A 21,430-nucleotide genomic window follows, 5' to 3' on the forward strand; every position below is an offset into this window, starting at 1 on the left:
TAGGGGTTGTCCCAAGCGTTTTGCTCGCTCGGGCCTGGCCCCGTATGGCTCGCCCATAGTCGTTCCCTAACTCTGTGGCCCTGGGGCAGCTGTCGAAACCTAGGGGCCCAGCCTTCGACCCCCTGGACCGTAACGGGCTCGATGCCTTTTGTCACGTTTTCTTGAATTTTCAAGTGCGGGGCTTGGGTCGCTTGTCTTTGTCTTGGGTGTAGGAGGGAGCCCCCGAGCCTCCGCATGAAGCAAGAGGCGGTCAGGGGCCCCCCGACTTTTTTGTTCGAGTCCTCGCACATCCTTTTCGTTCGGATGGAGGGATTTTTTGTCGTCCCACTCGTTGCGAGCCTGGGGTCGCTGGGTCTCGGCAAAATGGTAGGGAGAGCCCTCGAGCCTCTGCATGAAGCAAGAGGGCGATCAGGAGTTCCCCTGGCTTTTTGTACGCCCCTCACGCGTGAGGGTTTGTTTGCCGAGCCCCCCTCGGGGTGTGAGCCTGGGTCGTGGGGTCTCGGCATATCTGTAGGAAGAGCTTGCTAGCCTCTGCACGGAGTGAGAGGGGCCGTCAAGAGTTCCCCTAACTTTTTGAATCGACCCTCGCGCGTCCTTTTCACTCGGAAGGAGGGGTTGTTTTACCGAGCCCCCTCGAATGCGAGCCTGGGTCGCTGGGTCTCGGCAAGGTTGTAGGAGGAGCCCCTTAGCCTCTACATGGAGCAAGTGGGCCATCAGAGGTTCTCCTAGCTTTTTGTACGACCCTCGTACTTCCTTTTCTAGTTCAGTCATTATAAAAGGTCTAGTAAGCCATTGATTATCATCATCCCCACAAATCTTCTATCTCTCCAAAAATCATCACTCAGATGGATCACAGGATCATATCCTCCCCCAAACAAATTCTTATAGAACTCAGTTTTATAGTTTTTTAACTCTTTATCCTCTATAGATCTGTCTCCCTACACAAGGCTTCTTATGAGACATTTTCTTTTCCTCCCATTGGCAATTGTGTGAAAGTAGCTTGTGTTAGCATCCCCCATCAAAAGCCAATTCTCTCCCCCTCTTCTTTGTCACAGTAGCTTCTCATTATTATATATCTTCATTAGCTCATCCTCCTCATATTTGTCCATCCATTCATTATTAGACAAATTTCTCTCCTCTGCTAACTTGTCCCAATTTTTAATTCTCAGCAACAAGTGCTATTTGAATTTTCTCTAGTCGCTCCCCCAATTCCTACTCTAACCTTTCATAGTCTTCCTTAGCATTGAGGACACAATGTTCCAGTGGTCAAGTATATAGGACTTGTGTCTTTGAGGCCATTTGCTAATCACCCATTCTCTGAAACCTTCCTGGTTGAGCCAAGCATTTTCAAACAAACCTGAAAATTGTTGATCTGATACTCACTTCACTCTCAGTCTCAACCAGCAAAGGATTATGGTCTGCCCCCACCCTTGTCAAAGATCTAGCTGTAGCCAATGAAAAATGCTCCTCCCAATCTACTGAAATGAACACCCTATCTAAAATAGCCATAATAGGTGAACTCTGCTTGTTGGTCCAGGTATAAGCCCCTCCATGCCTGTGCATTTCCCTCAAACTGGATTCACTTACAAAATGATTAAACACATTCACCAGACTGGTGTTATAGCATTTCCAGTAGACTTCTCTATCCCTTATCAGATTGAAATCTCCCCAACTATGATAGGCACCTCTATAGATAAAATAATTTCCATCAACTCTCTTAAAAACTCAGGTTTCAAATCCACTTGTACAGGACCATAAACATTGATTACCCCCACCTAAAGTCATTGTCTTTGGACTTCAAGAGAAAACACTGACATGATCGCCCCTCCTTATAATCTGTAATCTCCAAACAATCATTGTTTGCCCCTATGAGCAGCCCACCTCATCTTCCATCAGGACTGATCCATTTCCACGACATATCTGTAACACCCCCACTTTTTCCCTAATCTTAATGAACAATGATAGGGTTAATAATCAACAAATACTCATCTGTCCCTTATTAACTGTCGGTTGGGAAGCGTGTTTCTCTCACAAGCACAGTTCCCGAGCGACCAACAAAAAGGGACGGAGGGAGTAGCTAAGAACAAGCAGTTTAATTTTTCCCATCTCATATGACACTTACCAAGCACACAGATTAGTACAAGAATTATATGAGTCATAGGTTTGACTATGTTAACGACAAACAAATATGTTACACTATTATACAAGCATAATTAAAATCCCTTGGTGTTTGGTAAGCAGCATATACACCTGCACTTCTCATACCACGATACAGTATCCAGATTTTCCTGCTCATGGAAAGAAAGCCAGATCATGTAAGGCTAGGCATAACTTATTTATAATTTTGCCGTTAGACCCAATAGTATTACTTCACATAGCTCACAGAGATACCAGGACTAGCCAGAGCCAATCGCACCTCTAGCTTTTGGGATCCATCATCCGGCTAATTACCATCCATCGAATATAATTTCACTCCTGCACAATCCTTCCTGCTATCATCACCTTACAACCATTTCAAAGCCACACAAAGGCCACAAAGAACTCATGCATAACCTTACAATGACGGCATGGGCAAATACACTGAATGGAGTACCAGCAGGAGTCCCCGTCACTATCACAACTACTAGTCAATCCACTGGAGCCATAACGGGAGGGGAGCCAGAGCCGATCGGTAGTCTTCAACCACCAGAGGGAGGAGTAGTACTACAATTGGAACTAGGAAGGTGAACAAATATGAGAGGAGGCCGTAGGAAGCCAACTAGCTCATAGCTATAGAGCACCTGGAGTGAAGAACCAAAGCTAGAAAGCAAGTGAACTTTATTCCAAGCAAAAATCTAAAGACATCAAAACCATCCATTTTTCTCCTACTAGTCATCCCTATCAAGTTTCGTTGCATTTACCAAATCATATACTAGTAGCCAAGACCCAAGAAGTAGAGGAGCTAGAGTGGAGGACAAACCAGTACAGGAGGAGCCGGTGGGCTTTTGCACGAGGACGCCGCAACGATGTTCGTGTGCTCGTGGCCTGGATCGAACTCGTCCCCAAAACAAAGGTGAATCTCCCACACTAGTCGATTTCCTTTAAGCACACATACGCAAAGAACGGCTCCTGTGCACTGTGCAAACGCACGTGACGCACTCTTTCTCAGCTGAGATTTCCTTTAAGCACACATACGCAAAGAACGGCTCCTGTGCACTGTGCAAACGCACGTGACGCACTCTTTCTCAGCTCACCGTTTCAGAGAAGGGTCATGAATCACAGCAGCACAGAGCTGTTCGCTGACCAGTGCAGGTTTGTTACGAGAGGTTGACTGCGAACAGGTTGATAGACAGGGAGGTTGTATAGGAGGATGTTAGGAGCTCACCTTGCCCATTTGAACGGAGTCGGTGTTGGGTTGAGACGACGGATTAAAGGAGGATGAATAGTTATTTTTAAAAATTAAACGCGTCGGCTAACCGAAAAAGATACGTAATTAAAACTATCGGTTTAGCCAAGACTATATCCCTCTATCTAAATTCACAAGCACCTTGTAAAAATCATAATTAAGCAACAAAGACGTCAGGCTAGGTAGAGTTCACCTAACAATTCTAGCTTACAAGATCACACAAACCTATGCAACTAGTACTCAAGCAACCGAGGAGCTCATATACACAATCTAGTAAGTAAAAGCATAAAGCGCCTAAGCTCACTAGCAATGATGAATAACAAGGTTACACAAGCCAAATTGGAGAGCTCAAATTGCTTAGCTATACAAACTAAACAATGTAACTAACAAGGTTACTAAAACCAAATTAGTTACGCAAGTAAGTTACTTCTATGCTACACAAGCAAGAAGATAATTAGCAAGCTACATAAGTTAACTAATTACAAGAGCAACTACACAAGCGCAATATATGAAATGTAAATACAAGCTTGTGTAACGGGGAATACAAACCAACGGAGAGATAAGGATGACACGGTGATTTTTCTTCCAAGGTTCATGTGTTTGTCAACACGCTAGTCCCCGTTGTGTCGACCACTCACTTGGTAGCTCGGCGGTTAATTGGCATCACCCGCCAAGCCCACACGTTGGGCACCACATAAAACTACCTACAAGTGAGGGTTGCTCAATAACACGCTCTACTAGTGTTGCTCTTCGTGGCTCCCGCAGAGTGAGCACGATACCCCTCATAAATTCTTCTCCGGAGCACCGCACAATCTTCTTGCGTGCTTTATGATGGAGAATTCATCACCAAGCCATCTAGGAGGTGGCAACCTCCAACAATAACAAGCACAACCAGCTTGCAACTCGAACACCTAGTCCAACTCGATGCAATTTCACAATGCAATCGCACTAGAATCACTTACTCGCAATCGATTCGCACTCTTGCAAGCATAAGTGAGTTAGAGAACATCCAGCACTTCTACATAAGCCACATAGGCGTGAGGGTGCTCAACTACCAGCCCAAGACCGGCTAGTGCTTGGTTTTATAGCCCAAGGTAGAAAAGAGCCGTTGCTCCAAAACCCCTTTGCGCACCGGACCCTCCCAGGTCGACCAGACTCTCCCTGTTCACAGGATCCGGTCGCAGGGATTGCGCCACATGTCCTTGAGTTCAACTACGAACGTTCATCTCCAACGGTCACTAACACCACGCCAATGACTACTCAACGAATTCTCCGAACCGAACTCTGCTAGCACCGACCGGACCAGTGTCTCCCAGGGTCTGGTTTGAAACAGAGACGTCCAAACAGGGATAAATCATTTTGGACTCGGTCTGGCTTCACCAACCGGACTCTGAGCAGTCAGGGTCCGATCCTCCATTGAGCGCCACGTTGCCTCCCTCTCGCGTGTTGTCGGTGTTTTGGACCGAGGGGTCCTCAACCAACTAGTGAATTTATCCTGCGTGTTTCCGATTCCAGATGGTGATGCAAAGAGACATAAGGTTTATACTGGTTCGGGCAATTCGAGCCCTACATCCAGTCTGGGAGATTGATCTTGTATTCCTTGCACCGAAGTGCTTATAGTAGGGGGTTACAAGCTAGGTGAGAGAGGGAGCCAGTTCCAGGTCTCGGCGGGGAGTGAGTGGGCTGCTTGAGACGTTGCTCTCAAGCGGCAAGGAAGTGCGCATGTTACAGAATGTTGCTCTTTGTGAGAACCTGTCTCCCCCTAGAAATAGCCCAAGTCCTTTCCTTTTATAGTTTGAAGGGAGGACAAGGGCAGTACATGTGCTAACTGTACGGTGTCGTGCGAACAGAGGTGGCGTGTCTGAGCCCTGTAGCCTGTTCCTATGGCGGCGTAATCGTCGGAGTGGTCCGTCCTTGGAGCACTGGGGCGGCGTGCTGGTCACATCCGATCCTGTGCGTCATGGAAGCTCTAGGGCTGCCTCGGAGCGGGTGCGGCGGTCAGCGTGCGGGTCGCTGTGGATTGACTGTGCGCGAGGCCGAGGCTCGGTCGGTGCCGAGGCCGCACCGCGGTGGGGGTCTCGGCAGACACGAATCCCGAGATAGCCGAGACCCTGGTGCAGAGTGCCGAGGCCTAGAGAGAGCGGTTGATCTGGTGTGCTGGTTTGGAGGCGATGATGACCCGGGCCAGGCTACCCATGTCGTGTTGTTTTCGAGGCGGGGATCGTAGGGCACAGTGTAGTGCGGACGCTGATCGTGGGCACAACGTCAGAATACAGTGTCCGGTAATCCCCGCCGTGCCCTGTCTCAGCCGGTATGGCACTGATGCGCCCTCATGTCCCGTTGGCCATTCCGCGGTGTTGGGCCGTCGTCCGGCTGAGATTGCGGGAGTGGTTGACGTATTAATGGGACATGACGTGCTGTCGGGAAGACCGGTCGAGACGGGGGCGACGGGCTATGGATAAGCCGGCCTCGAGCGATACGGAGAATAAGGCCTCGCGCGAGATGAAGATTGGGCTCCGTGCCGAGGCCTTCCGTGAGAGGCCTCGCGCGAGGCGAAAATTGCGTCAGGACGCCGAGACCTCCTGTGAGAGGCCTGAGGCGATGCGAAGAGCCGAGTGGGCTCGGACGGGGCTGGTGATGAGCCTATGGCTTACCTTCTAACTTTGTCGTTGATGGGATTTAAGTGCCCCTTTTGGTGTACGCTCGGGGTACCCCGTTTTATGGTACCTGACACGCGTTTACACCACAACCGGACCCACGGCTCAGGGTCTGGTCCTGTCCAACACCTGGGTCCGGAGCTCCTATGCTGCTACGTTGCTGCTGACCGAACCCGACGCACCCAGGGTCCAGAGCCGCCCCTGGCTAGGGTTTGCCACCGGACACGCCAAGGCAGAGTCTAGTCCTTCCCTATGCCACGGTCCGGTCGCCCTGATCATCACATTTTCTTCTCCGAGTTGATCCGTTTCAACTCGAACAGCTTCTTCTTTGCAAATGTTCCAACACCACCAAGTGTACACCACCATGTGCTTGTGTGTTAGCATTTCATAAACATTTCTAAAGGATTAGTCACTCAAATCGCTACGCCACTCGATCCTAGGAGCAATGCAAAGTTAGATCACTCGAGTGACACTAGATGACCGATATGCAAACAAGTTTACACTTCTTGATAGTACAGCCATCTATCCTAAATTTAGTCATAAACTTTTTTACACACCTATGACTAGTAAAATGAAATAACCTACAAATATACCTTTGCCTTGCACATTTCATTCCGTCTCCTCCAATGTTGATGCAACACATGCACCAACCAATCACAAATGATATGATCCACTTTATATCATCACGTGATCATATTGGTTCATCGATTTTAACTTCACTTGCTCTTCACCGTTGCTTTGGTCCATCGGCGCCAAGTCATCACTTAACTTGTCATTCACACTTATAATCGATCCATCAAGTCAAGTCTTGTCTTAATCTTCTCCACCTTAGTCACATGACTTCATGTCATGTCTCATATGCAATGAGCTCCTTTATCGCATGTGTGAGCCTTTCAACATATCCAAGCCATCTTTATCGTTATGGCATGAGTTGCTTACATAAGTGTGCCTGGGGACTAATCTCCTATATATTTCATATTTAAACAAATTAGTCCACGTAGGACCTTTCACTCGGCACCGACCCAGCCACCAAACGGCCAAGCCACAGACTTGGGCGCTGCTCACGCCCAGCGACGACACACAACCCTGCGTGCCTCAGCTAGCGCACGGGCAACCCTGAGCCATGAGCCACGACCAGGCATCGCCGGCTCCCCTGACGAGCAGAGCTAGGATCCCAAAAGGCCAAAATAGAGGGCACTGGGAGGCTAGAATAGAGGGGGAAACGAGTGGAATAGCACCGACCCTAGTCGCTGGCCTGGGTATCAGTCGTCTCATTCATCAAATTCAAATGAATGAAATAAGATAAGGCACCTTGCTTGAAAACCAATACTCTACATCATACTGCAACACATGCTTCAGCTTTTGTTTATGTTGTGCTTCCTTCGATCCGTCCCGAAAACAATACAATACAATTCCAGAAGCTAAATCATCTTGAGCTTGACTATTGTTTTAATAAAATATTAATACTTATGATACCTACCATTGAATTTATGGTGAAATATATTTTCATGCTATACCTATTTTATGTTACAAAGTTTAACTAGCGATGAAGCTAGAATTACATCCTTTTCTGGACCAAGGTGGTATTATTTGATAGAGCATCTCCAAGAAATTAGCCAAAAAAATACCCAATTTACTGGTTTAGCTACTCTTTAAAATAGATTTGACAAAAAAAAAAACTAGAATACTCTAACAGACTCTATAAAATCAAAAGGCTAAAGAGATAGGCAATTCAAAAATAGAGAGCGAATAAGATAGGATGAAGAGCTACTAAATTTGGAGAGCCATTTACAGTCTGCTGTAGACGTTTTTCCTTCAGTAATAGCTAAATTTACATTTAGAAAATAATTTGGCTAATGCCTCAGAGATGCTCCACCTCGGGTATAGGAATCTACAGATGCTTCACTTGACGGTCAGACGGGCATGGCACTGAAGAAGAATCGTCCTGTACTTGCAACATGGACGTTGGTCGATCAGACAGCTAAAGATTATTTAAAGGTGACTTCTGAGCACATACTACCTTGAGAAATGGGCAGGAGCAAGAAAGTAAGCAACCCTATCGAGTATGGTTATTGTCAAGCCGAGTAGACTACCACACAAATAACCTACAACAGGTGAGCTTCTCTTTTTACACATGTCATGGAGCATTAGCATCATACATACATACACTAACAGTAGAAGAAAACGCAATGTTCATAAGCTCCTTTCTTGTCCGGAAGGAATGATTGATAGTTCACTATCTTGTTGGTTCCGAAAAAACATCAGCAGCTTCTAGTTCGCCGAGAGGAAGTGCACTCGGGCGAGGGGATGCTCCTTCCCCGCCACCCAGACGCCGGTCTGCGACCACTGCACGTCCTCCCATTCTAGGTTATCCTGCAACACCTGCATCATTGCCAAGGTAGCAAATGCCAAATGTAAGTCGTGTTTCTGTCTCCTGATGAAGAGTTTCAAGTCTAATCAACAACAAAGTTGAAATACCTCAAGCTGGTTTGCTGGTAGCGGGATACCAATGGAGCGCATGGCACTTTCAGGCATGGCCTTCTTACAACGGGACCATCGGAACACATCCCGTGTTTCATGCTCCCCAACGCGCCTGTCACCATTTTGTGAGTGGTGACTGCTGCTCTGGTGTTTCTCTGCTTCTGCTTCAGATGCATTGGAGCTTGATCTAACAATACGAGGCTTCTCTCCACTGAAGCACAGCTCGTACCTGTGTAAAATTGTAACAACAGTGAGTTCTATCAAAGTACAACTTGGGAAGCAACCAAAGAAGCCATGAACAAATATTCAGAACGAAATAAAAATAGTGGCAGAGGCTCATACCTATCGAAGTGTGTCTCTAAATATACGACTTCTCCTTTCTTCAGTCTAGCAGAAGTATAAAGAGACTTTTTCAATCCCTTGTCTGCCACAATGCTTATACTGTATTTTAACCTGGACAAAGAAAAATGCCAGATCATATTAAGCATCCTAAAACTAAACAGATAACTAACTACAAGAGAACAACTTCAAAAGGCACATGAAGTCTATTGTACCAAGAAGATTGGAAACACGCTATACAAAATTACAAATGGCAATACAAGTGATGAACTGAACATAATTGTAGTAGTGAACTACAAATGACATCTTTGAGTGCAGATCAGAAAGGTACCATGGCTCATTGCAGAGATTATACTGTATAGTCACTTCACGGACAAATCTTTGTTTACGCAAAGCATTCTGTAATAATAAAGCATGTTGGAAAATTCTTAGTTTAGAGTAGAGAAAAGTTTGCTGGTTACAGAATCTACCTCAGACCAAAACAAACATTGATTGAAGTGGGAATAAAATTGTGAGAGAACAGGGAAAGATAAATGAAAATCAAAAGAAAATTACGGAAGCTGCAGCTTGTGAGAGAACAGGGAAAGATAAATGAAAATCAAAAGGAAATTACGGAAGCTGCAGCTCTTGTCGTCATTGTACGCTCAACCACAACTGGAGCAAGAGTAGGCTCCACAGCTGATGTGTGGCTAAGGCACGGCTCGAGGTCAATGGTGCCACCACCTTTCTGAAAAAGCATGTAAAGGAAACTAAGGAAACATTCCATGAAATAGGACCATTACAAGGTTACAAAAGGTGACTACATTGAGAGTCCAACAAAAAAGGAGGCACGGTAATGTTCTATATTGACCACACCCTTCATACCTTAACAATGCAGCAGCGTTCTATCCGAAAGCTACAACCAATCCCAGCACCCCAAGCACGTGAACGCACATTGTTGCTCAATGTTGAAGTATAATCTGCGACACATACAAAGTGTTATGAGTAAGCACCATCTGTTCCAACCAAGGCCAACTGAACGATCATGAAATGTATGGAAACTTACTCTCTTGTGGTGGTAGAACTCGAACAGTTGCACGAAGCTCTTGGATGGCAGATGGTGGAGGGGGGGGACGTAGGGGAGCAGTAACCAGTATGCATTAGCACTAAAAGAAACACGCATTAGTAGCTGAGCACCTTTTAGAAACTTAGAACAGTAGTACATAGGAAAACTTTCTGAAACTATTTCGAGGAATCTACCAGCCACAAGATCTGAATCATTTGTATAAATATCTGTTCCCCAAAGCTGAGCACCCTTTACCTGCACAATAGCAATCTTGACAAACGAATAAAGGAGATAACAAGTAGTGCAAGCTTGGAGGATAATTTAATAGAAAAGTGCAAAACAAATGGAAACATGCTGGTATGCATAGGTGCAGCTGTGAGGCAAATAGAAAACATGTCCATAACTAATAACAACCAAGTGAAGCTCCAACAGTATTACTCATAACAGAGTTGCTGACAGAGTTCAGTCCCAAACATGGAGAGCTGAGGTAGCCAAAAGTGACTAAAACAGAGATTGTCTGCAAAATCTGTATACTCACTTGACGATTAGTGGAAGTAACAAATTCCGCAGGTATTCGAATTTCAAGGGTAGGACCATTCTGTAGACTTTCAGCGTTTGTAGCATCCTGAGTTGCACTGAACTCTGTCCATGATTTCAGCAGCTCCTCCATGCACTCCCCAGCTTTGTAAACAATGGCAGACACCTCAGACTTACCTGCAATGAAGAGAAGACTGAGATATCAAAACAACACGTTAAAGATTACAGTCTACCCATAAATAATTTCATGCACATCGCGACAGGATGTCATTTCTACAGTGCACCTGATAAGGAAACAGTATTAAGAAGGTTATTAGTCTTAACAAGGGTACAAGTACTAGGAAGGCTATCAGTATTATAAAAGTTATCTTTATGATCCAAAATTATCATAGTGCTGTGAAGCTAGCTGTTGGAGGTAGCAGCAGGCAATCTAGAAGGGCTGGCAGATGGTTGCGAAAAGTAGATGACGATTTTGTGGCTGGTTTTAGTGGGGCAGTGGTGTTTGATGGGAATAATTGGATGCAGCAAGTGCAGCAACATCGGAGGGCGGGTGAGCACAGTTGAAAAGGGAGGGCGAGTGCAGCTACAGTAGGGTGATTGCGGTAAAAACTGATTGTGAAGGATTGCTGAGGACAATTTTAGTGCAGAAAGGCTGTATGCGAGTTGGTGGCAAAGAGACTATGAGGGCATGGGCGGCAGCAATTTGACGGCTGATGCAAGCACTTGGGGTGGGAAGCTGAGGCAGTGGAGCAGAAGAAGAAGAACATGCAGAGGCATCATCCGATCTGTTGTGGTCAGGAGGGTTTGTGGGCAAAGGCAACAAAGGAATATCAAGTGCGAGAGTGGAGAAGCAAGAACAGGCAACAGATACAGTGAAAACAATGACTGGAAATTTGTGATGGGCCAGGTGGCAGTAGACTCGATCACTATGATACCAAACATTGTGAAACCAGATGAATACAGCATTACAGAGACATGGGGGCTGATCACTCTCTAATCTTCAGAATTCTTCTGTTGAGAAGATGCTCTGATCATAGCAGATTGGTGGGAAAGCACTATACTAAATAGAATCTTGATTCGTTCCTCTCCTACCTTTGTAGTTTTAAGAAGAGTGAAATACATTAGCGATCCTTAAACTTGTCCAGGGATTTCATCTAAAAAACTAGGAGGGACTAGGTGGCATTTTATTAAGAAAAAAATAGGCATCCAAATTCGCATTGACAAGGGGACTTGAACCTAGGTTGTCTGGGTACACATCCACACCCTCGACCGACTGGGCTTAGCTCAGCTTCTGAACTATTAATTTCAGGTCCTGACCTTGCCCAGCGGTTCATTGTATTTGACTGACCTAATGTGTTAATCTGCATACTTGGCATCTCTAAGCATTGTCTTCTTTCATGTTCTCACTCCCTAGTTCATACCTTGTTAGCGCCCATATCAACATAGCATGCTTAGTTAGTATTCACATAATAAGCAGCCAAAAGGTTTATCACAGGTTTTGGACCTTTGGATGAACTATTTAGTGAGTTAGTTCTCAGTTAAATAGTTTGGGGACCCAAATGACATCCAGGGACAAATTGAGGGAACGCTGCTGCATATTACTCTTTTTAGAAACTGGCCAACAGATCACATCTGACTTGGACTCCTAACTTTTATAACACCGATGCATATGCATGGTTTCCAATTTCCATAACAGTTCCCAAATGGAAAAAAGCACCAAAACTTGTCACACTGTAAAATGCATTGCTTCCAACACAAAAATGCAAAGAACTTCCATTTCTTCCAACATAAAAATGTAAGCAACTTCTAATACTGGAGTGAAAGTTTGAGCATAAAATCTTATACGAAGTGTAAAATGAATATATGCTGAAGCAGATCTTTCGGCTACTCCCATTCCAAAGAAAAGCGCCAGCATTCATTGTACTCAGCTACTATAAGAATGTAGATATTTGACTGACCTTGGGATCTGCAAAACAAAAAATAAAGATATCAAGGACTATCACTAATTAATAATCTCTAACAAATTAACATCAGGTCCCTATATTCAGTTCTCAGTTAGGGAAGACTGAATTTCCAGAAATGAAAAATGCCATGCAACTGCATTTACACTACAGCCTGGACATCCTGGGCGTCCAAACCAATACAAATAGATAGAAAGAACGGAGCCATCATCGTCCCGATCCCCACCCACATCTCCTCGGTCTCAATCTCGACCCCGGCATGCACACCGCCTCCCTCCCTCATGATGGATCCTGCTCCCCCACCTCCTCCACTGCCCCTCCGGGCTCCGCTGGAGCCACCGCCCTCCACCACGGCCAGCCCTAATCACTGCGAGCACAACGGCCCATCTCTGCCCAACGACCGCCGTCCATAACCACAGCGGCGAGCACCGGCGGCGACCCTGCCGCCTCACTGTTCCAACCACTAACCACCACCACCCCCGGCCCGGCGACCTCCCCGGCCATCCTTCGATCTATAGCTGGAGGCCACCAAGAACCACAAAACCCAAACCCTAAACTCCAACCCAAAAACCTAACACACCAGAGTTAATGGAGATGCTGGACATGGAGAAGAAGGAACCCAACATCCTAGAGAAGAGGGCTCGCCAGTGACGGAGGTACACGCATTCCCACCCCAATAAGATTGAACAGATGAATAGCCCTGTCAAATTTCTCTCCGTCAGAACGAATCTTGATGTTACACCTGGATGTCCAGGGCACGCCATCCTGGGCGTCATATAAATTTACTTTATATTATCATGCTATTGGAAAAACTTTGAAAGTATAGCAAGGATGCAGCATCAAGCTTACCCTTCACCATCACGCATTCTGGATCGAAATCGAGGTTCACGCTGAGATGCTTGACTACCTCCCCTCGGTCGCACCACCCTCCTGCGTTGGAAACTTCCAGAAACTTCTTTATCTTTCTCCATACCTCCTTCGGTGACATTATCATCTGATTCCTTGTCATTATATATTCTTCTTTGCTCATACATGTCCCCTGCATCCACATCTTTCTCTCTTTTCTTGTCCTTAAGATCCCTATCATGAGCATTCCATAAATCATTCTTAGGCGCCTTGGATTCTGTTGCTGTATTCCCATGCTCAGCACTCTTAACAGCTCCAGCAGATGAAGCCTTTTCCAGTATAGTGTTATCCTTCTCAATTACTACAGATGAATCTTTCCAAGCAGAATCCTTCCCCCTATCATTGTCTTCCTTGTCTCTCAGGGAATCTTTTCTTTCCCTGTCCCATTTGTCAGCATCCCTATCTTCCCTTTGCATTTCTCTTCGCTCAACACCACTACCACTGAGCTGTACACCGGCCCGACGATCATTTCTATCACCTTCTCTTGCACCAAAGTCCCTATGCTTCTCATCCTTCTTTTTCCGGTCCTTGTCTCTGAATTTATCTTCGCTTCGTAGTTCAGCTTTGCTGTCACCAACAGATTCATGTGCATCCTTGGAGGTACGTTCTTCCACAGAAATTGGAAATTTGAGAGTTTCATCAGCACCTTGTAAACTAGGATGGGGCAAAGTCAAAAGCCCATCCACATTATCAGCTGGCTGTTCAAAATATCTTTTAACCCTATGTTCCGTGTTGTCCTTCCAGCCTATGTTTGCTGGAACAGTAGAATGGCAATCCTTGTCAAATTTGATGTCACCTTTGTAATCAGGATGGCCCCTCCTGTCAGCCTTTATTTCGCTTTCATCCGCTCTATTGTCTAACTTTACATCACCCTGAATTTTATTAGCCTGAATTTCAATCCTTGAATCACTATAGACATCCCTAGCATCAGCTTTTGTCTCACGATGATCTGCCTTAGTGTCCCTTGCATCTTTATTTTGCTTTGATTCTGATCTGCTGTCAGACGAGATGGGGTGGTCAGCAAAGTTGGTGGAGCTAACAGGCATCCGGTGTGTTAGGGATGGCCTCTTATCATCACGAGGCTCCACACGTTGGATTTTTGCAAATCTACCATCATGTTCAAAAGAATTATGGAAATCACTGCCACTAGACTGAATAACTTTCCCAGGACTTGAATACAAGCTGCTGTCATCCAAAGGCCGTTTTGCTGGCATGGTGTGGCTACCCTCCTCGTGCAACCTCTTTGGAGCACCGCTCATTTTTCTCCAAAGTGCAAACTAATTCTTCAGCGTGAGCCAAAAATACCTCAGAATCTCAGATACAAAAGGAAGGAGGTCAATGTTTTTGGTGCAATTTGCTGCGAGAAAAAACTTGGATCAGGATAGGACACATCAATTATTTGCATTTTTGTTTTGAAACATAGTCAAGAAATTTCGGAACAACCACACATCTGGCAAGTAGTAATTGCGGTGAAGAGATGAAACATAACCCCTGGGTCTTTCAGTTTGGGGAATAAAACCCTGTCTCATAAGTAGTCATGTTTGGGCCTGAAGCTCTAAACTGACCCCAACCAAATCATTTAAGGCAAGAGCAAACATAGCCCACATGTTTACAGTTGACAGACCAAAGAAAAACTATGCCCCCATATACGTGTAAGATTAAAAACAGAGCAATCAACTTGTATTGACCAGAACCCAGCGAATACAGTGGCATAGAAAGCATGTGATTGATACAATATACACATATACACCCAATTATTTTTTTTTGCAAAGCAAATCGAGGTTAGTAGGCATAATACATGCATATACACTTGTAATTAGATTCAGATCCGATTACGAATAGTATGTTAGGGTTTGGGCGCACGGTTTCGCACAGCAGGAAGGGAAGACCAAGGGGAGGGAATAACTGGCGAAGGTGGCGGGTGGCAAAGTAGGACAGCAGCGACGGCCGGCCCAGTCGTTGGTGAGTGGGGGGTTACGCGCATGCTTAGGGTGATGGAAGAAGGCAGAGTAGGGTTGCAGCATACAGCTACAAGCGGATTGGGTGCGTAATGACATTTTTAGAGCGAGGGCCGGTCAGAGGCTGGAGCAGAATCAAGCAGACGGAGAGGGACGAGCTGTTGGCGTGGGAAGGAGAGAGAAGATCGTGGCGCTGTCCGCACGGGGGATCTACCTGTGGAGCTGTGTGCCGGCCGCGCCGGAGCCGCCTCGCGGGGACACCGGGGCTACAGAGGGCGGACGCCGCGCCGGAGCTGGTCGCGAGGACGCTGAGCCCCAGGTGGTGCTCGACCGAGCGCGGTCTCCTCTCCGGGTTGCGGCGCGGCGAGCGGAGGGAGGAGATCGGCCGCGGGCGAGACGAGTTCAGGCGGCGGGCGAAGGGGCGAGCTCGGCCACGGGGGGCGACTGGGAGGGAGAGGAGAAGAAGAAGAACCGACTTGGAGAGTGAGGAGAAAAAATAAAAAAGACTATAGGCTGACAGATGGGCCATCCCATCTTTTTTCGACAAACCAACAGAAAATTAAGACCGTACCATTCCATCCTAAAAAAATAGATCATCTCGTCCCGCTCATAACCAAACACATATTAACAATATTTTTAGAGCTAATAATAATAATAAATAATAATAGTATTATTATATTTAAGCAAACATCTTAGAACCTGTAAAGTTTGGTTCTCTCACTTTGGAAAAATGTATATGAGCGAGATAAACACAATAGATGTTCGTCGGTGGCCCGTTCGTTTCGCTGAAAAAACAAGCCGAAACACTCTTCCGGCTGATCTCTGGTAACAAGGAAGCGAACGGCGAGTCGTTGATGAAGGCGACCTTAGAAGTGGATCCAAGATTGGATCTGCAGTTGCAGGTGCGAGGGTGGTCGGCACAGAGCGGATCTGCACCGGCTCGAGGAGCTCTCTGACTCCGTCGGCGTTGATGACCCACGAGATGGATCCGACCGTGAAGATTTGGCTGGGCTGCGGGAGAGACGAAGAGCCTATGGAAAAAGCCATCTTGTTCGACGAGCAAACAGCACGCTAGCCTCTACCTGGCGCGCCAACTATCGACAGAATATCGTCGGCAGTCCTTCGTGGGGTATCCCACGAAGGTAGATTGATCGGTAGAGGAGCGCGAAATCAAGAGCAAGAAAGCAACAGAGACACATGAGTTAGACAGGTTCAGGCCGTCAGTATGACGTAATACCCTACTCCTGTGGTCTGTTGGTTTGTATTAGCTATCGTATGATATGCCGTGATTTTAGAGGGGCTCCCTGCCCGCCTTATATAGTCCGGGAGGCAGGGTTACAAGTCGGTTAGATCTGAGAGATAATCGGAAAGTAATAACTAATTACAGGAATCTTGGGATCATACATATCCTAACAAATCTTGTAGTATCTTCAGGATATCTTCCTGATGTCTTGCGGAAGGCGCCGAGCAGAGTCGTGTCTCGCAAGGCTTCTTCTTATGGGCTGGGCCACCCCTAGGGGCGCAGCCCATGTGGTCTGCCGTGGATATCCGGGGTCGTACCCCCCACACTGCGGCTCGGCACGAAGCTCGTAAATTTGGCCCGGGCCAAGCACGGCCCGGCACGGTAGAGCAGGCAATGCCTAAGCCTTAGCCCAGGCACGACATGCCAGCCCTGCACATCCCGTCCTTTAGGCTATGGCCCGGGAGCGGCCCGACCTCCCCACCTCTCAACGTCAACGGCCCAGCGGCCTAGCCCAGCAGGCTCCCCCGCTCGTATATAAACGAGCGGATGCGACGCCCTCCCTGTCCCCCTCACCCCGAACCCTAATCCATTTCACTCCACCCGCTGTGCCGCTCTCTCGTCTCGCACTCTCGCCTCTCCGACTCCTCTACTGGCGACTGGCGTCCGTCCTCCTCGACTCCGGTTCCGGTGACCTTGATCCGCCTACCATCGGCAAGTCGCTCCCTTCTCCTCCTTCCTTCCTCTCTGCCTCTCCCGTCTCCCTCTCCCTCTCCCCTCTAGATCTCGGTGATTATGTGAATTTAAAATTTGTATCACTGTTTGTCCCTCCTCTGTTGTTCGTCGTCCTTGCTAACCGGTGTGTCATCTTCTATGGGTGGCCCTCATCTTCTCCGGCACTAGGCTCCGGTTGCATAGGTAAAATCCTAACCCTAATCCTAACCCTCCTCTTCTTCTATTGATCTATTCTGATCTGATCTTTTCATCCTCCTCTATCTCTTTGCGCAGGTCCATAGCCGATGCTTCATCCTCTAGTCGTGGCATAGAGTCACCAAGGCGGCCCTACGCACCGTTGAGGAACGGTGCTGGAGAGTCGTCCTCCATGGCGACTACTGATGATCATATCATCTGGTCGTTCATCGGCAACGACGACTTGATCGTGTTAGGCCTGGCCCCTGAGGACGACGACGGCACCATAGAGGACGCTGCTGCGTTGTTCGGTATCGATGTCGGTAGTGGCTCTGCTGTTCTGACTTCGATCGATCTGGACGGTGATGGTGGTGAAGGGGCGACGGCGACTGGGAACCCACTAGGCTCCAACTCCAACATCTCTGCTCTATCTATTGCTGGTAACTCTAATGTTGGTAAGCGTAAATCACCTGTGTAGGCTGATTTTGTTGAGATAAATGAGACTGTGAATGGTAGGAAGATATGCACTAAAGCTACCTATAAAATATGTAAGCAAACCTTGTCTGCTAGGTCTAATGCCGACACTGGTCACTTGAAGAGGCACCAGAAATCTTGTAGGCAGAAAACAGATCAACGTGCTAGGGTTCAGTCTAGGCTTGCTTACAATCCTGATGGTTCTGTGCATAACTGGGACTATAAACCTGATGTTGCTAGATCTGAGTTGTATCGCTTGATTGCTAGGCTTGATCTGTCATTAGGTATTGGTGAGACAGAGGCCTAGAAAGAGTATATTGTTCGTGCTCATAACCCTAGGTTTGTTAAGGTATATAGACAGACCACCACTAGAGATCTTAGCAAGTTATTTACTAAATGTCGTAATATTCTTAAGAACTCTATGTTGTCTGCTGCTTCCTATGTTGCTCTGACATCAGACATTTGGTCTGGTAATGCTAAGGATGACTACATTAGTGTTGTGGCTCATTGTGCGAGTGTTGATTGGAAGTTATAGAAAAAAGGTAATTGGTCTTTGTGGGGGTATTAACCCCTATACCCTTATGGCTAGGCTTGGGCCGGCCCGGATCAGGGGGTCTGGCCCACTAGAAGACGACGTGCGCCCTGGCCAATCTGTTTAGAATCCCACGTAAGAAATCAAGGCAGATTTGGAGGTCAAGCAAGATCCTGGTTGGTTAAAATAGGAATCCTTATCCGGCCACCTATGGCAATTGTAACTGGCTAGGATTGGTTTCCAGATCTATAACCCTGCCTCCTGGACTATATAAGGCGAGCAGGGGACCCCTCTAAAAAACATCTCTCATTGGCTAGGATAGGTATTACGCCTTCACGGTGACCGAACCTGGATAAAACCTCGTGTCTGTCTTGCATCACCATCTTGTTTGTAGCTTGCGCATCTGTCTGCCGATAATCTACTACCTTAGGCATACCCCTAGGTAGACTGCCGACCATATTTCGTCGATAGTGGCGCGCCAGGTAGGGGGTGTGCGTACTGCTCTCCAGGCGAACAAGATGGTCATCATCCCCGGTTCCATGGCTACGCCGAATGGCCTCACGTTCACCATCGGTTAGATCACCTGGACCACTAGCTCCGACGACTTCATCGCCATGACCCCGGAGGAGGCGTGGATTCAATCTATGTCGACCACTGCTTCACCTGCATCGGCTATGGCTCCGACCACGGTGGATCTAGCTCTAGCCACGCCAGCATCGTCTTCAGCCACGCTGACAACCCATCGTCTGCTTCCTCGCTACAAAGGGAGGCAGATCGACAACACCGACCTGCTCGACTCCATCGATCAGGTCGGCACCAAACTTGCTGAAACCCTAGCTCTAGTAAGTTCGATTCAAAGTCAACCTAATGAGCAGGTAACCACTACCCACAATAGATCTACTCGACCAGCTCGGGTCGGTTGCCCTGCACAACTTGGTACGGATCTCGTGGTCACATCTACTCCTAAAGGGCGCTCCATTCATCACCGGCCAGCCCCTGTGATGGGCCTCCGGCTCTCCGAGTACGAAGCGTTGATGGAAAACCACCAGGCCTAGCCCTATGACCTGCGCAACTTCGTCAACATGGTCTGGATTGAGGATTATCAAGAAGGATCCGTCCACACAGTTCAAGAGGGTGGCTCAAGCTCCTCGTCCGGCATCGTATCTAACGCCTCCGTCCACACCGAGCTCTAGCATCATGACGATGAAGGCATTGAATATGATCTGAATATCCCAGACCACACCCCGAGGTTCCCACGATTCCCATCTTTCCCACCAAGGCGAGGGGACTTGATTAATGTTGTCAGTAATGACGAATCACCAGCAGTTGGCGAAACAGAACAAGAAAGGCTAGCACACGAAGCACGCAATATTGACTAGTTTAATTACCGACAAATTGAAGTCAAGGCAGAAGAGGAGGCATGAAGCATAAGGGTCCAGCCACGCGACCTTAACAATGCCTTCGATAGGGTGGGGGACAAGCAGGTCTTCAGGACTCCAAGCGCCAACGTAGCTGTTGCTATGGCGACAATGCAACGACTACCCAATACCTCGGAAACCCAGGCAGTTTGTGATGATATACAAGATTACCTGACGGCTGCTATGGCCTAGACCGCAGAGATTGTAAATCAAGCCCGGGCTCCATCCATCTCAGTCGAATCGAGCCACAGCCGCCAGTACTCAAGTCGCTCATAGCCACCCAACCAATGTGGCTCGCGCAACAATGACCCATGAGACAACCGTCAAGGCGGAAACAGTGGCCATGATGGTGGTCGGGGCGACAACTGCCGCAACTACCAGGACAACAACCGCCAAGACAACTGCGATAATCGCCGTGATAACCGTGGTTGTAGGATTAACTAGGGTGGCAACCGGGATCGCCGTGATGGCAATAACGATCTCCGCCATTACCTCAGAGAACGCGATTTGCGCGATCGCATTAACCAAAGAGCCAACGATCGTGCATCCCACGAAAGCTATCGCCGTATGGAATATGATACTGCCCATGGCCCTTCGGGTTTAAAGCAGTTTACTCCACACCTTCGCCAAGTCATATGGCCCAAGAATTTCAAGCTCGAAAAACTTCAGAAGTATGACGGCAAGGAGAACCCCGAATTATGGGTCATACTCTATGAAACCGCGTGCAGATCAGCCATGGCTGACGAGCACATCATGTCTAATTACTTCCCAGTTGCCGTCAGCCACGTAGGCCACCAATGGTTGGTCAGCTTGCCAGCAAACTATTTCGATTCTTGGTAGGAGCTCAAGCAAGCTTTCATCGACAACTTCATTGCTACTTGCGAGTAACCCGACAACAAATATGATCTACAGCGGATTCGAGATCGGAAAGATGAGCCACTGTGTGAGTACGTCCAACGTTTCTTGGAGATGCGCATCAAGATCCCGTCAATCTCTGACAACAAGGCAATCGAGGCTTTCATCACTGGCCTCTACTTCCACGATGCCCTAAGAGACAAGCTCCTCCGCAAGAGACCTGAATCGGTCACAGCGCTCCTAGCCACTACTAAGAAATATGCGGACGCCAACAATGCTAAAAAGATAATCATCGAAGAAGCAGCAAGGGTTCCACGCTCCGACCACCCCCACACCACAACGACTACCACGGCAACCGTGGTCGGAACGACAATTTTGATCGCCGCAATCAGCGCAACGACTCCCGCGACCACCATGACCAGCGTAATCAGTGGCGTAATCGCCATGACAATTACAGGGGCAAGCGTGCTCGGGAAGACGACGGCGAGGTCAACACCGTTAAAAAGGTGGCGGACGTCATAACTACGAAGAAGACTATGCCAAAGTATTGAAAGGGCCCTGCCAGCTCCATCCCAAGTCAAACCATACCATGGAGAATTGCCACGTTCTTAAGTCTATCTACATGCGTCAATAGGCTCCGGATACATCCGAAAAGCCTAATGACGCAGAGGAACAGCGCAATGAGGACAACGACGATGAAGACGCAGATCCCCGTCACAAGTACATCAAGCCA

General features: G+C 47.4%; 1 pseudogene; it reads right to left on the minus strand.

Moving 5' to 3' along the window:
- Positions 1 to 7,791: 7,791 nt before the first annotated feature.
- Positions 7,792 to 15,729, minus strand: LOC136535852 (uncharacterized; annotated as a pseudogene).
- Between the last annotated feature and the right edge of the window lie 5,701 nt (positions 15,730 to 21,430).

Source organism: Miscanthus floridulus, chromosome 2, assembly GCF_019320115.1.
Source record: "Miscanthus floridulus cultivar M001 chromosome 2, ASM1932011v1, whole genome shotgun sequence".
In the NCBI taxonomy this organism is placed as follows: Eukaryota; Viridiplantae; Streptophyta; class Magnoliopsida; order Poales; family Poaceae; genus Miscanthus; species Miscanthus floridulus.